We start from the raw sequence: 7,500 nt of genomic DNA on the forward strand, positions 1-7,500 counted from the left end.
TAGAAGTCTATGCTTCATGTGTTAAAGCTGCATTCTCTCTCCTGACCACCAGGGGGCGACTCCTCTGGTTGTGTAGAAGTCTATACTTCATGAGTTAAAGCTGCATTCTCTCTCCTGACCACCAGGGGGCGACTCCTCTGGTTGTATAGAAGTCTATGCTTCATGTGTTAAAGCTGCATTCTCTCTCCTGACCACCAGGGGGCGACTCCTCTGGTTGTATAGAAGTCTATGCTTCATGTGTTAAAGCTGCATTCTCTCTCCTGACCACCAGGGGGCGACTCCTCTGGTTGTGTAGAAGTCTATACTTCATGAGTTAAAGCTGCATTCTCTCTCCTGACCACCAGGGGGCGACTCCTCTGGTTGTATAGAAGTCTATGCTTCATGTGTTAAAGCTGCATTCTCTCTCCTGACCACCAGGGGGCGACTCCTCTGGTTGTATAGAAGTCTATGCTTCATGTGTTAAAGCTGCATTCTCTCTCCTGACCACCAGGGGGCGACTCCTCTGGTTGTGTAGAAGTCTATGCTTCATGTGTTAAAGCTGCATTCTCTCTCCTGACCACCAGGGGGTGACTCCTCTGGTTGTATAGAAGTCTATGCTGCATGTGTTAAAGCTGCATTCTCTCTCCTGACCACCAGGGGGCGACTCCTCTGGTTGTATAGAAGTCTATGCTTCATGTGTTAAAGCTGCATTCTCTCTCCTGACCACCAGGGGGCGACTCCTCTGGTTGTATAGAAGTCTATGCTGCATGTGTTAAAGCTGCATTCTCTCTCCTGACCACCAGGGGGCGACTCCTCTGGTTGTATAGAAGTCTATGCTTCATGTGTTAAAGCTGAAGGATGGCGTGGAGGCTTGATCCTCCATCCTTCCCCTGATGGTGTGAGGGTCCAGTCCTGAAGGGCCCGGATGGAGGACCCTGATCTGCTGTCTGCACGCAGCATTGGAAACAGAAGGGAAACCAGCTCCAGGTGTGGAGCCGAGCAGATGCCCGTCTTTATATATTATTGTATTTAAATTCCAATAATATATAAAGAAGGTCTATTCAGGAGGGTTTGTTCATTTTTGTTTGTTTTCCAAGATTAAAAAACAGTTTCTTTGTTATAATAAACCCTGTGAAGCAGATTCATAACCAGACCCATAGTTCAGAATGTATTTCATTATATTTTATTATTGTTTTTAGGACAGTAAAATAAAATATAGTGATCAAGGTCAGAAGATCACACGTTTGTAAATCTTAAATAATAAAATAAATATTCACTTTAAAGGAAGGAAACATTTGTTCTTCAGTTTCTATTCAACAGTAAAGTTGCGTCTTCTGTGTATTAAATATATAATTCAAAATACTGATTTAGTCTGTTTTAAAGGATTCAAAAACACAAACAAACTAATAAACCGACTAGTTTATTACTTCTACTGGCTCGTATGAACACGAGGAGAATTTTACGTCTTTATTTATGAACTCAAATGTTATTAAAAAGCTAAATGAAGCCTCTGCCTGTGAGCGATGACCTTTGACCTCTGAACTCAGAAGAAGAAGAAGCTTCTTTGTGGAGTTTTATGGATCATGTGATGTCAACAGCCCCGCCCCCTCACTTTAAAGGGTTCTTTCTTTTACTACGGAGTCAATAGAAGCTCTTTTATAAACGCGCTGAGGTCTAAAAACAATCTCTTTTTATAGGGAATCAGTCAAGTGAGATCACGTTTTAACAACAACAACAACAACAACAACAGTTTTAACATAAAGAGAAAAGCCAAACGAGAGTCTTCAGTTCCTCCTTCAGATGAATGTTCCATCTTCAACATTCAAGTTTCTCAAGTTTAAACAGAACGGTTCACTTTACGTCAGGAGATCAGCTCACACGTTCTAGACATGTTCTACACACCTTCTAGACATGTTCTACACACGTTCTAGACACTTTCTACACACGTTCTACACACGTTCTACACACCTTCTAGACATGTTCTACACACGTTCTAGACACGTTCTACACACGTTCTACACACGTTCTACACACCTTCTAGACATGTTCTACACACGTTCTAGACACTTTCTACACACGTTCTACACACGTTCTACACACCTTCTAGACATGTTCTACACACGTTCTAGACACGTTCTACACACGTTCTACACACGTTCTACACACCTTCTAGAAATGTTCTACACACGTTCTAGACACGTTCTACACACGTTCTACACACGTTCTACACATGTTCTACACACCTTCTAGACATGTTCTACACGCGTTCTACACACGTTCTAGATATGTTCTACACACCTTCTAGACATGTTCTACACACATTCTACACACGTTCTACACACGTTCTAGACACGTTCTACACACGATCTACACACGTTCTAGACACGTTCTACACACGTTCTACACACGTTCTACACACCTTCTAGACATGTTCTACACACGTTCTACACACGTTCTAGATATGTTCTACACACCTTCTAGACATGTTCTACACACGTTCTAGACACGTTCTACACACGTTCTACACACGTTCTACACACGTTCTAGACACGTTCTACACCTGTTCTACACACGTTCTAGACACGTTCTACACACGTTCTACACACGTTCTACACACCTTCTACACACGTTCTACACACGTTCTACACACGTTCTAGATATGTTCTACACACCTTCTAGACATGTTCTACACACGTTCTACACACCTTCTAGACATGTTCTACACACGTTCTAGACACGTTCTACACACGTTCTAGACACGTTCTACACACCTTCTAGACATGTTCTACACACGTTCTAGACACGTTCTACACACGTTCTACACACGTTCTACACACCTTCTAGACATGTTCTACACACGTTCTAGACACGTTCTACACACGTTCTACACACGTTCTACACACCTTCTAGACATGTTCTACACACGTTCTAGACACATTCTACACACGTTCTAGACACGTTCCACACACGTTCTACACACGTTCTACACACGTTCTACACACGTTCTAGACACGTTCTAGACACGTTCTACACACGTTCTACACCTGTTCTACACACGTTCTAGACACGTTCTAGACACGTTCTACACACGTTCTACACACGTTCTACACACGTTCTACACACGTTCTACACCTGTTCTACACACGTTCTACACACGTTCTAGACACGTTCTACACACGTTCTACACCTGTTCTACACCTGTTCTACACCTGTTCTACACCTGTTCTACACACGTTCTACACACGTGCTACACCTGTTCTACACATGTTCTACACACGTTCTACACCTGTTCTACACCTGTTCTACACACGTTCTAGACACATTCTAGACCAGTTCTACACACGTTCTACACACCTTCTAGACATGTTCTACACACGTTCTAGACACGTTCTACACACGTTCTACACACCTTCTAGACATGTTCTACACACGTTCTAGACACGTTCTACACACGTTCTACACACGTTCTACACACCTTCTAGACATGTTCTACACAAGTTCTACACACGTTCTAGATATGTTCTACACACCTTCTAGACATGTTCTACACACGTTCTACACACGTTCTACACACGTTCTACACACGTTCTAGACACGTTCTACACACGTTCTAGACACGTTCTACACACGTTCTACACACGTTCTACACACCTTCTAGACATGTTCTACACACGTTCTACACACGTTCTAGATATGTTCTACACACCTTCTAGACATGTTCTACACACGTTCTACACACGTTCTACACACGTTCTACACACGTTCTAGACACGTTCTACACCTGTTCTACACACGTTCTAGACACGTTCTACACACGTTCTACACACATTCTACACACCTTCTAGACATGTTCTACACACGTTCTACACACGTTCTAGATATGTTCTACACACCTTCTAGACATGTTCTACACACGTTCTACACACCTTCTAGACATGTTCTACACACGTTCTACACACCTTCTAGACATGTTCTACACACGTTCTAGACACGTTCTACACACGTTCTAGACACGTTCTACACACCTTCTAGACATGTTCTACACACGTTCTAGACACGTTCTACACACGTTCTACACACGTTCTACACACCTTCTAGACATGTTCTACACACGTTCTAGACACGTTCTACACACGTTCTACACACGTTCTACACACGTTCTACACACCTTCTAGACATGTTCTACACACGTTCTAGACACATTCTACACACGTTCTAGACACGTTCCACACACGTTCTACACACGTTCTACACACGTTCTAGACACGTTCTAGACACGTTCTACACACGTTCTACACCTGTTCTACACACGTTCTAGACACGTTCTAGACACGTTCTAGACACGTTCTACACACGTTCTACACACGTTCTACACCTGTTCTACACACGTTCTACACACGTTCTAGACACGTTCTACACACGTTCTACACCTGTTCTACACCTGTTCTACACCTGTTCTACACACGTTCTACACACGTGCTACACCTGTTCTACACATGTTCTACACACGTTCTACACCTGTTCTACACCTGTTCTACACACGTTCTAGACACATTCTAGACCAGTTCTACACACGTTCTACACACGTTCTAGACATGTTCTACACACGTTCTACACACGTTCTAGACACGTTCTACACACGTTCTACACCTGTTCTACACACGTTCTACATTTGTTCTACACCTGTTCTACACACGTTCTACACACGTTCTACACCTGTTCTACACCTGTTCTAGACCTGTTCTACACCTGTTCTACACACGTTCTACACACATTCTACACCTGTTCTACACACGTTCTACACACCTTCTACACCTGTTCTACACACGTTCTACACACGTTCTACACCTGTTCTACACACGTTCTACACACCTTCTACACACGTTCTACACCTGTTCTACACACATTCTACACACCTTCTACACCCGTTCTACACACGTTCTACACACGTTCTAGACACGTTCTACACACGTTCTACACACGTTCTACACCTGTTCTACACACGTTCTACACACGTTCTAGACACGTTCTACACACGTTCTACACCTGTTCTACACATGTTCTACACACGTTCTACACACGTTCTAGACACGTTCTACACACGTTCTACACCTGTTCTACACATGTTCTACACACGTTCTACACACGTTCTAGACACGTTCTACACACGTTCTACACCTGTTCTACACCTGTTCTACACACGTTCTACATTTGTTCTACATTCTACATTTGTTCTACACCTGTTCTACACACGATCTACACACGTTCTACACTTGTTCTACACCTGTTCTACACCTGTTCTACACACATTCTACATTTGTTCTACACCTGTTCTACACACGTTCTACACACGTTCTACACTTGTTCTACACCTGTTCTACACCTGTTCTACACCTGTTCTACACACGTTCTACATACGTTCTACACTTGTTCTACACCTGTTCTACACCTGTTCTACACACGTTCTACACACATTCTACACCTGTTCTACACACGTTCTACACACGTTCTACACCTGTTCTACACCTGTTCTACACACGTTCTACACACCTGCTCTGCACTCGCTCTACACTCTGGCCTATTATATAAAACTCTAATCAATAATCTCACACATTTTAACTAGAGGCATATTTGTTGCATCATCATCATCATCAACAACAACAACAACAACATGTTTCACTCTGACAGAGAACATTAAATAGAACTAATTGACAAAAAGCTGTGACAGCTTCCTCCATTTTGGATTCTCCGTCCTCCAAAAGGTCACATTTATAATCTTGGTGCCTTTCTTCTTCCCTCTATTAACTCCCTGCACCCTTTCTCCTCTCCTCACTTCCTTCCCTCCCTGTGTCTCCTTGTGTCCTTCCTTCCTCTCATCGCTCCCCTGTGTCACCACAGATAACAGGGCCAAAGGGGCGGAGCTACAGTGCGTTAAATAAGATGATGTCATTTCCTTTAGAATGAGTGTTGAGGAGACAAGGAGGCGAGCAAGCCACTTTAAGTGTGTGTCTGTGTGTAGTTAGCTTGCTCAGTACGGCTCAGAGCCTCATGAATTAGCCATGACAGGCTGACGCCTGGGGAGCTGTTTACCACACACACGTACACGCACGCGCACATGCACACACACGTGCACATGCACACACACATGCACACACACGCGCACATGCACACACACATGCACACACACGTGCACATGCACACACACATGCACACACACGCGCACATGCACACACACATGCACACACACGCGCACATGCACACACACACACACACACACACACACACACACACACACACACTCTCTCTGATTACTGGAGCTGATAAATCACACACACATGCAGGTAAATCAGTCTGTTTGTGTGTGTATGTGTGTGTGTGCGTGCGTGTGTGTGTATGTGTGTGTGAGAGAGACAGCTTTAATTATGATAAACTGTAGGTATTTAAAGTTAGACTCAATTAATCAGGTTAAAGTAAAAGTCAGAGACTCAACAACATTTTAAACTTATAAACTGACTTTGATAGAAACAACTTGTTTTATTATTGTTTCATCATCGATTGAAACAGGGGCCCCGAGGTCTGCAAAGACTTTGAGGTTCCAAAAGGCCTCGCGGTTCCCACAGACCAAAGTCTGCAAAAGTCTTCGAGGTCTACCAAGTCACTGATCTCCTCAGTGGCCCCCCAGGTCTCCAAAGGCCCCCGATGTCGCCAACGGCCCCCCAGGTCTCCAAAGGCCCCCAATGTCCCCAATGGACCCCAGGTCTCCAAAGACCCCCGATGTCCCAAATGGCCCCCTAGGTCCCCAAAGGCACTCGATGTCCCCAATGGCCCCCCAGGTCTCCAAAGGAACCCGATGTCACCAACGGCCCCCCAGGTCTCCAAAGGCCCCCAATGTCCCCAATGGCCCCCCAGGTCTCCAAAGGCCCCCAATGTCCCCAATGGACCCCAGGTCTCCAAAGACCCCCGATGTCCCAAATGGCCCCCTAGGTCCCCAAAGGCACTCGATGTCCCCAATGGCCCCCCAGGTCTCCAAAGGTACCCGATGTCACCAACGGCCCCCCAGGTCTCCAAAGGCCCCCGATGTTGCCAATGGCCCCCTAGGTCTCCAAAGGCCCCCAAGGTCTCCCAATTCACAGAGGTCGCCAAAAGCCCCCGATGTCCCCAGGTCTCCGAAGGCCCCCGATGTCCCCAATGGCCCCCTAGGTCCCCAAAGGCACCCGATGTCCCCAATGGCTCCCCAGGTCTCCAAAGGCCCCCGATGTCGCCAACAGCCCCCCAGGTCTCCAAAGGCCCCCGATGTCGCCAACGGCTCCCCAGGTCTCCAAAGGCCCCCGATGTCCCCAATGGACCCCAGGTCTCCAAAGGCCCCCGATGTCCCCAGGTCTCCGAAGGCCCCCGATGTCCCCAATGGCCCCCAGGTCTCCAAAGGCCCCCAATGTCCCCAATGGACCCCAGGTCTCCAAAGGCCCCAGATGTCCCCAATGGCCCCCCAGGTCTCCAAAGGCCCCCAATGTCCCCAATGGA

At 45.9% G+C, this 7,500-nt stretch overlaps 1 protein-coding gene across 1 annotated transcript in view; it reads right to left on the reverse strand.

Moving 5' to 3' along the window:
* Positions 1-7,500, reverse strand: part of mgat4b (alpha-1,3-mannosyl-glycoprotein 4-beta-N-acetylglucosaminyltransferase B) — an 89,404-nt gene that overhangs the window by 21,332 nt on the left and 60,572 nt on the right. The window lies entirely within an intron of this gene.

The sequence above is a fragment of the Cyclopterus lumpus genome, chromosome 10, assembly GCF_009769545.1.
Source record: "Cyclopterus lumpus isolate fCycLum1 chromosome 10, fCycLum1.pri, whole genome shotgun sequence".
Classification (NCBI taxonomy): domain Eukaryota; kingdom Metazoa; phylum Chordata; class Actinopteri; order Perciformes; family Cyclopteridae; genus Cyclopterus; species Cyclopterus lumpus.